This window comes from Bison bison, unplaced genomic scaffold (genome assembly GCF_000754665.1).
Source record: "Bison bison bison isolate TAMUID 2011002044 unplaced genomic scaffold, Bison_UMD1.0 scf7180017864145, whole genome shotgun sequence".
NCBI lineage: Eukaryota > Metazoa > Chordata > Mammalia > Artiodactyla > Bovidae > Bison > Bison bison.
The window spans coordinates 312,194-322,562 of NW_011494717.1; the positions used below are offsets into that span (position 1 = coordinate 312,194).

At 38.9% G+C, this 10,369-nt stretch overlaps 1 non-coding gene across 1 annotated transcript; it reads left to right on the forward strand.

Annotated features, from left to right (window-relative positions):
• The first annotated feature begins 1,616 nt into the window (after positions 1-1,616).
• On the forward strand, positions 1,617-1,688 carry TRNAC-GCA. The gene has a single exon. It is a non-coding gene; the product is annotated as a tRNA-Cys (tRNA).
• The last annotated feature ends 8,681 nt before the right edge of the window (positions 1,689-10,369 follow it).

Consider the following 10,369-nt stretch of genomic DNA (forward strand, 5'->3'; position numbering starts at 1 on the left):
AGTAAGGAAGGGAAAGATACGATTAGCTAAAGTGAAAGTGTTAGTCGCTCAGTTGTGTCCGACTCTTTGTTGACCCTATGGACTGTACCCCACCAGGCTCCTCTGTCCATGGGTTTTGCCAGGCAAGAATACTGGAGTGGGCTGCCATTTCCTTCTCCAGGGGGTCTTCCCAACCCAGGGATCAAACCTGGGTCTCCTGCATTGCAGCAGATTCTTTACTGCCTGAGCCACCAAGGAAGCCCCTGAGGCAAATCCATATTTCAAATAATTAAGGAGCAGAATGAGGGAATCAATTGTCTGGCCAATTAATAAGAAAAGCAATTGTGTTTTCAGATGTTAATTTAACCTTATTGAGTCAAATCATCCATTCACTAGAATGAGACACAAATTAGGAAAGACTGTGGAGTGTGTCTAGGAGCTGAAACAACAGACACAGACAGAAATAATCATGATGTCAACCTAGTGTGACTGGATGTAGTGGTATAATTGAAGAAAATTCTGCAGGAACATAGAGGGGGAAGGCATTATTTTGTTTGGGGGTAACAGGCAAGGGTGAAAAAAGACTTCAAGGTGATAATGTGTTTTCTACCACACCATCCAAATGATCCCTTGCTGTGTGAATAGGTTAATAGAAAAATTACTTATAAAACTATATGTTGTAGCCTAAGTAGTAAGCTCTTCCTTCATCAAGATTTAACAAAGTTGGATAGTTAAACTGTACATTCTTTTATAGTTACTGCCTGCTGACTCAAGTGGAAACTCCTTTTCAAAATCTCTATTATCTGTCTTTAACCTACCTTTCTGATTTTAAGTTTCAACAAGTCACTTTCTACTTCAGAAAGCTAGAATATTCTGGAGGTCAACTGTCCTGTATATAATTTTACTATTTCTTCTGCCTAAAATGTCCTTTCTACTTTTGTCTGTCATGATTATCAATCTCTCATTCCAGAGTTAACTCAAATGCTATGTCAATCTTTCTATTCATCAGTAGTGGGTTAAAGATTTCATAAATTCATTGTCAGTCACCTACCAAGAGGTAGGGTCTATTTATCTACTCCCGTAAATCTGGGCTGAGTCAAATCTGACTATTTTGACCAATAGAATATGACAGACACCATATTATATCAGTTCTGGATCTAGCCTTTAAGAGAAATGGCACCTTCTTCATCCTCCTTCATGGTATGCTCCCTCAGGGGGAAGCCAGCTGCCATGTGAGAAGTCCAACCACCCTGTCATGCTGTGAGGAAGCCTGAGCCATCCACGTGCAGTAGCCCACAGTTAGATTTTGGGAGTGAGACGCCCAGCCATGCCCAAGTTCCCAACATCCCAGTTGAGGTCATAGACGTGTGAGTGAAGACAATGTCTTGGGAGAACTAGCCTCATTGAATCTTTAGATGGCTGCATTGCTAGGTTGCCATATATGGAATACCGTCTTGCTTTTCAACACTGTTTTAGAGCACACATACCCACGTGCACACAAGTTCAACAGAACCAGAAGATCTGAGGAGGGAGCTGGATCTTCGGAGGGACCTGAATAGGATCAACATCTTGGCTAAGTCTAGGAGACACCATTCATATTATGCTGGTTTTGCTTTTTATGAGACTGTACGGGGGCTTCCCTAGTGGCTCAGAGGTTAAAGCGTCTGCCTGCAATGCAGGAGACCTGGGTTCGATCCCTGGGTAGGGAAGATCCCCTGGAGAAGGAAATGGCAACCCACTCCAGTATTCTTGCCTGGAGAATCCGATGGATGGAGGAGCCTGGTGAACTACAGTCCACGGGGTTGCAGAGTCGGACACGACTGAGCGACTTCACTTTCACTTTCCTTTCACAAAACAAGACCTTAGAGGAAGAAAACGTGTTCAGTTGGCCATCCTGAACTTGAAGTATAAATTATCCACTGGTCTTTTAAATGCATCTTTCTTCCTTCTTCATACTGGTTATAATTGTTTCAGAAATCTCAGAAAATATCAGACTTGGTTGTTTCAAAATGTATACTACTCTGGCATCTGTGTTCTATGTAAGATCAGCCAAAAATCTTTTATAATTTACTATTGTGGAAGATCCTCTAGATCTGGTTAAATTAAAAGAGGGCTATTAACAGTTTCCCAGATGGAGGAAAAAAGAGACTGTGGGTTCAAAGACAATTATAATTCTCCAAATGTTCCCATGTATTTGCATTTGCTTGTTGACTGCTTTTATCACACAATAAAACTAACAACTTTCTGCATCCAAATGCAACAGAAAACAATCTTTACTGAGAAAAAAATTTTTAAGATGAATTGCTGTGTGCTAAAGTCTTATTGGGAGAAGGCAATGGCAACCCACTCCAGTACTCTTGCCTGGAAAATCCCATGGGGCTTCCCTGGTGGCTCAGATGAATCCACCTGCAATGCACAAAACCCAGGTTCGATCCCTGGGTCAGGAAGATCCCCTGGAGAAGAGAATGGCAACCCACTCCAATATTCTTGCCTAGAGAATCTCATGGACAAAGGAGCCTGGTGTGTTATGGGGTCACAAAGAGCCTGGTGTGACCATGGGGTCACAAAGAGGCAGACACAACTGAGGGACTAACACAACAACAACAAAGTCTTATTCAAACATTTTTGCAATTTCTGATTGTCAAATTAGAGTTGCCTAAGACCTATTGGGGCAATAAAACATTTGCTGAGAGCAGAATATATTCTAGATAAAGACAGAACTCAGTGTTTTGACTTTAAATATTTTTTAAATCAAAATGCATAATATCTACTTATAAATGGGTGCATATACATCTACAAAATCAAAACCAAACTTCTTTTCCAGAGATTTTTCTACTATTCCAACAGTCCAATATTGCAAACTAGTATCTCCAGTATATCTTATGATTGAAACAAATATCAACATCACCTGGAACCTCAGAGGAAAGTATTCATTTTAATAAGTTAGTGTTAGTCTCTCAGTCCTGTCTGATTCTTTGTGACCTCATGGACTGTAGGCCACCAGGCTCCTCTGTCCATGGAATTCTTCAGGCAAAAATAATGGAGTGGGTAGCCATTTCCGTTTCCAGAGGATCTTCCTGACCCAGGGATCGAACCCAGGTCTTCTGCAATGGAGGCAGATTCTTTACTGTCTGAGCCACCAGTGAAGCCCATAATAAGATAAGCAGATAATTATTTGATAAATGTGAGCATATGTGTGTTCATGGAGCCAATGACAAAATTTAGTCTTCATAGCATCCACTGCTTACAGGATATATAAGCTTTTCCTAATTCCAACTTCTGTCTCTTCTGCCTCTCTTGTCTCTCAAATTTATAAATAAAATTTTAAATCTAGGAAACTATTTATCTCACTTGCTCCTTCATTGGTTTATTCATTCAGTAAATATTCATTAAGCCCTCACTATGTTTTGGGCACAGTTTTAGGCACATACATCAATGAAATGACATCAAAGATTCCTTCTCTAGTGGAGTTTATATTTTTGTGAGGTCAGGAAGAGACAGGCATTAAAGCATAAATTTAATAAATATGTAAATTATATTTCAGAAGCCAAAGATTATGGAACTTGTTCAGAATAAGTGCTCCCAGGACTGCATGGGAAGAAGGAGGGGTGCAATTGATCAATCAGTCAAGCCGTTGGCTTAAGTAAAGTTCTTCACAGCTTCTCCAACTTATAGTGACTGTTTCATCCTATGAAGCTCTGTATAACACTACTTGATAATCTGCATCACCCAAGTGATTTTTCTTAAATACTATCTTATATTGACATGGGAAGTAAACTAGAGACAACAAGATTGGGAGAGGAGTCTGGGAGTCTAGTTCTAGCTCTTTTACTTGGTACATCATATAACCTGTCTGTGTGGTTTCCTCATTTTTAAAATGAAGGATTTAAACTAGATGTTATCTGAATATCTTTTGAAATTAAAACACTGTAGTTTTTATGTGAAATATTCTTCCCTCACACACAGTTTCACCATAAACATCCTTCATGTGTGTGCTTCCTAGAACTATTATACATGTAATGTGTAATGAGCTGTAATTTATATTGTTGATTTTCTGGCAAAAGCATCATCAAAACAAAATTCAGTGATGAATAAACTTTTTCAGGCATATCCCAAACTCTACTGGCTGCAAATATTTCATGCAATGAATTTCTCTCTCTCTCTCTCTCTAGCCTCTTAGTAAGGTGTGGATTTTAAAGAAATTTAAGTTCAAACTCTATCACTAATATTCTATGGATCCAAATGTTTTATATAAAAAGCCTGTAATTCTCTCTAGGAAAATCTATCCCATCAAAGCTTCCACATCATTTGGAGTTTATATTGCCACACAATCATTCCCAGTAACTAGTCAATCTGTAAATTCGGAAAAGAAATTAATGCACTAGACTGCCCAGATCACCCCACTCCAGTACTCTTGCCTGGAAAATCCCATGGACAGAGGAGCCTCGTAGGCTGCAGTCCATGGGGTCACTGAGAGTCGGACACAACTGAGCGACTTCACTTCACTTTTCACTCTCATGCATTGGAGAAGGCAATGGCAACCCACTCCAGTGTTCTTGCCTGGAGAATCCCAGGAACAGGGGAGCCTGGTAGGCTGCCGTCTGTGGGGTCACACAGAGTCGGAAATGACTGAAGTGACTTAGCAGTAGCAGCAGCCCAGATCAGTGCTTAGTAGCCTTTGATGTGCATAGGAATCACCTGGGCATCTTGTAAAAATGCAGATTCTGAATCAGTAGGACTGTGGGGGTGACACTTGCATTTCCAACAAGTTTCTAGGTGGTGCCAATCCTGCTTGTCTACATACCACACTTCTAATATTGAGGGGCTAAAGGAAAATGATGGCAATATTAAACACTTTCAAGATGAAAGTATGATTCATTCATGTTTACCACCACTGGATTGCTGAAACTACTTTTCTCCCCGTTTAAAAATTTTGCCATTTTCTTACAGTCTATCCTATTTGTGGAAAGTTCTACTGAAAGATCTTGTCCCCACAAAGATGAAGCTTCAAGCAGGCAGCCTAACAGATGCATTATGGTGCTCCCAGCCAGGGCAGGAGGAACACCAGGCGGCAGAGCAAGCTCACCTGGCCCTGACCAGCGTGTGTCCACACCAAGCCCTCCCTCCTTCCATGAGCAGAGGACACTATGGGTCCCAGAAAAGGACACTGAGAGGGGGTTTCTGTGGCCAGGACAACAGGGTCCCTGGAGTATGCAGTTAAGATCTCATTTGAGAGTGGCAGCAGAAAGCAGGACTCAGCATGAAGCAGGGCTGCAAACCTCAGTGTATATTCAGTTGTTCCATCAGACTTCTTACAAAACATAAATTCAAAGATAGACTTGTTAAGAATTTGAAGATAGCAGTCATAGAGGCAACTCCAAGCACAGGGCTCTTCTGAACAGGGGCCCCAAAGTACTGCACTGACCACACCCACAGACCTTGTATTTGTCTAGATCCATAAGAATACAACTAGTTAATACCATCCACGTACAGTTGTTAAAAACTGGGAGGGGATCAGTTCTTGGAGAATTGGCTGATTCCAAGTCTGGGCCAGGGAAAGTACAAGTAGAACATGTGTCACCCAGTGTCAGAAAGCAAAGTACCCAGAGACAAAAAGAAATGTAGCAAATAGATAGAGGTAAGAGCCAGTGTAAATATGTTTCCATTGGTCACATTTAGGATAACTTGGCTATCAAATTTTGTAATTGACTGCAATACATTGGATAAATAAAAATCCATGAGAATAGCATGATACTCAAAAAGAAAATAAGAGAAAATGATATTTGTATATAAATAATATTATATATTTTTATAAAATTATACAATTCATTATATAAATATAATAATTAAATATATAACAAATTTTAAAGATATACATCTTATATATTTTCTGATATGTAGTTTTAAAGTCAAATTGAACTGACCTCTAATTACTAAAAAGTTTTAGACTTGGTGCAGTCTCTTTTGTAAAACAGCCCAAGTTTTTGTTTACTTCCTATTTGAAACACATTGCACTTTAAGAAAGTAGCTTGCTAAATGTATGCATGTTTTAATTATGCTCTGTTTAAAGCATAATTAGATAGTATGAGTTTTAATTAGGTACTGAGATTTTGTTTTCATTCTTTTGTATGCTACTGGATATGTGAGGGTGTTTATGATGTTAAAGACCTGACTCTTAATTAGTTTCCACCCATTCTGATCTTTCTCTGAAATAATAAGCCCACATCATCTATTGTATACAGATAAATATGCACAATTTTCTCAGAGAGAAAGATTTTCTAAGAAATTGAATTTGTGAACATAGTAAAATATCATTCATTTTTCTAGCTATTTTACCTGTGGATAAATGCTTGGGTTAAAGTTTCATAGATCTTCACCATTATTATGAATGTTTAGGAATTTTTTCTTTAAATAATAACCAGGAGAATTTGTTTAGAGCATGTTGTCCCACTTATTTCTCAGGATGTTCCTACAAGGTAGGTATTATTTTCTCCTCTTGAGGAAGTGCTTGGACTGAAATTAAAATACACATAAGACTTATTTGATTCAAAAATATCATGTTCTTTCTGAAAAATCAACTAGCATCATTAGAAATTAAAATTTAGAAAGTAAAATGAAAATACAACATATCTACAAGTTCCTACACATTTGGGCACAGTAATATGAAATAAACAGTTTTGTTACTGGTAAGAAATCCTAATGAGACTAATTAAACCATGAAAACAGATGTTTTTCAACCTGTCTTAAATATTGAAGGGACTAGGCACTGTGAAACTATAGGAACATTCACTCTCTCAAGCTATAAGAGAAACATTAAGCAGTGATCTTTTCATCTGCTTTTTCAGAGGTGAAAATAGTCATGAACTAAAAAGAAACATATTTCTATACGTTTAATCAAAAGAGGAATACTGAAGATGTGTCAATAAGTAGAGACAAATTAATTACATAACCATCTCAAACATTATCAATGACCCCCATGCCCCTCCCCCCAAGAATATATCAAGACTTCCCACTTTGTCTGTTCGTATCACTATGCCAGAAAAAAAATCATTTTTTAGTCTAGTCTTTGCTCCATGTGCTATACTACACTTTCATGAATAACACTATTGATTTTTTAATAGTTGATGAAACTTTAAAGCCAAAAATTGGACCCAAGAACAATATCAAAGTGGTTATCTTCTATCAAAAGGACAAAGTTGTCTGCATTTTGACATCTGTAAAATTTGGATATTGTTATCTCGTGGATCCAGCAGCAGGATTAAATAAGAATAACAAACAAAGCTATTTTGGTATCTGATACACAATATATTCTTGCAGTGGGTTGAACTGTGACCCCTAAAAAGACATGTCCATGCCCTAATTCCTGTGAATGTTATCTTATTTGGAAAAAAAGGTCTTTGCAGATTTATGTTAAGAATCTCGAGGTAAAGATTTTATCCTAGATTGTCTAGGTGGCCCCTAAATGCAATGGTAGTTATCCTTAGAGAAGAACAGATATGAAGATGGAATCAGAGATTGGAGCATTGTGGCCACAGCTAAGGACACCAAAGAATTCCTTAGGCCATCAGAAGCTAGAAGAAGTCAAGAAGGATTTTACCCTAAAGCCAACAGAGGGATTCCTATACCTTCATTTCATAAGTCTGGCCTCCAGAACTACAAATGATTTTTTTCTGTTTCAAGCCACGCTGTTGTGGTAATTTATTATGGTAGTAATGGGAAACTATTATAGTTTTCACATGATACTTAATCATATTTAAGTTAGAGTCATTGATACATCTTCCTGTTGGTTTAATTCCATGGCTCTCCATCTTCATTGCATATTTATATCACCTGTTGCTGTTCAGTTGCTCAGACGTGTCCAACTCTTTGAGACCCCATAGACTGCAGCTTGCCAGGTTTCCCTGTCCTTCACCATTTCCCAGAGCTTGCCCAAACTCATGTCCATGGAGTCAATGATGCCATCCAACCATCTCATTCTCTGTCATCCCCTTTTCCTCCTGCCTTTAATCTTTCCCAGCATCAGGGTTTTTTCCAAAGAGTCAGTTCTTCACATCAGGTGCCCAAAATATTGGAGCTTCAGTTTTAGCATCAGTCCTTCCAATGAATATTCAGGGTTGATTTCCTTTAGGATTGACTGGTTTGATCTCCTTGCAATCCAAGTGACTCTCAATTGTCTTCTCCAACACCACAATTCAAAAGCATCAATTCTCCAGCGCTCAGCCTTCTTTATGACTCAACTCTTACACCTGTATATGACTACTGGAAAAACTATAGCTTCGACTAGACGGACCTTTGTCAGCAAAGTAATGGCTCTGCTTTTTAAATTACTGGGAAGTTCCTAAAACATGCATGACCAGAAACAAATCCCAAGATTCTGGTTTAATAGGTAGGGGGTGGAGAAGAGATATGGTTCTCAGTGATTTTTAAAATCTCCCAGGTAAATATAATGTAAAGCAAATGGTAAGATTAACTGGTAACATTACTATTCAAGAGTCTGTCTTCCCCATTAGATTTTGAGCTCTGTCAGGACAGGAGCTATATTTGAACTGCTCCTACTAAACAAAGTACCTGACATATAGTCATGTATTTGTTGAATAACTGAAAGAATACCTAACCCTCTAACATATGTTTATTCAAATGTGAAACATGAATGCAACGTAACTCCTAAACTCAAGCAGTTCTTGAACATGATAGGAGGAGAAGACAGGTTGGGTTAGAGATAAGATATTGTCTAGGAATAGTAACAATTATATGTAGAATCATATTCAGTTTCAAATAATAGAAATCCTAAAGTAACAGTTGATTAAAAAAATAGAAGTTTTTTCACTTGTAAAAGAAATGTAGCAGTAGACGAGAACTGGCAAGATAGTCTCAAGTTATCATGGACCTGAGCTTCTCTCTTGTTCCTCCTCCTTTCTCAGCATACAGTTCCTGATTCATGGCCCACTGTGGCTAAGTTCCAGAGGGTTCTCAAGTTATCATGGACCTGAGCTTCTCTCTTGTTCCTCCTCCTTTCTCAGCATACAGTTCCTGATTCATGGCCCACTGTGGCTAAGTTCCAGAGGGTTCTCAAGTTATCATGGACCTGAGCTTCTCTCTTGTTCCTCCTCCTTTCTCAGCATACAGTTCCTGATTCATGGCCCACTGTGGCTAAGTTCCAGAGGGTTCTCAAGTTATCATGGACCTGAGCTTCTCTCTTGTTCCTCCTCCTTTCTCAGCATACAGTTCCTGATTCATGGCCCACTGTGGCTAAGTTCCAGAGGGTTCTCAAGTTATCATGGACCTGAGCTTCTCTCTTGTTCCTCCTCCTTTCTCAGCATACAGTTCCTGATTCATGGCCCACTGTGGCTAAGTTCCAGAGGGTTCTCAAGTTATCATGGACCTGAGCTTCTCTCTTGTTCCTCCTCCTTTCTCAGCATACAGTTCCTGATTCATGGCCCACTGTGGCTAAGTTCCAGAGGGGAAAAGCACATTTCCAGCCAGAAGTAAGGATGAAAAAGGGCAAACACATCTCATTAAGGACCCCTTGAATGGACATACATGACACTCCCATCTGTATCCTGATAACCACAGTTTAGTCATATGAGCATCCCTATCTACAAGAGGGACTGAGAGTATTGCTTTAAGTCACACAGTTATGTACTTCCAGCTAAAAACTGGAAGTTCTACTTATTATTAGAGAAAATGCATATTCATAGGAATGAATTACTATCTGTCATAATAATGAACTCTGATAGAACAAACTGAGGTACTGTGTTATAATAAAGGTCCATAATACTTTGGCAGCTCAGGAAAAGGAGCTAAAATTCCAACTGCAAACATCAGAAAAGGCTTCATCTGAAAGGTGTCATCTGAGCCATGAAATTTAAATAGAACAACAAACAAGTAAAAACACCCTCTGGGCAGAGGGAATATTATGAACGAAAGCATAGATATGGGAAGGTACAGAGTATATACCAGAAAAAAGTACATTTAGTAAAGATTACAAGAGACATACAGAAACCATGTTTGAATCACTACCCATACTACTTAATAGTTGGGTAGTGGCCAGTTATTAGATTTAGATGAGAAGACAAAAAGCAGTTTGTAAATAATACAGTTGGAGAATTATATATGATAAGACTAAAGTAAAAGTCTCAATCAGCAATGGAGGGACATAATTGTCAAATTAAGACCTTTGGGTTTATTCGGCTATTAATAGTAACAGTAAGGAGGAACTTTCCATGTGACTCAGTGGTGAAGGATCCGCCTGCAATGCCAGAGATGGAGGTTTGATCCCTGGGTAAGGCACATCCCCTGGAGGCAAGAATGACAACATACTCCAGTATTCTTGCCTGGAAAATCCCATGGACAGAGGATCCTGGCCAGCTACTGTCCATGGAGTCACGAA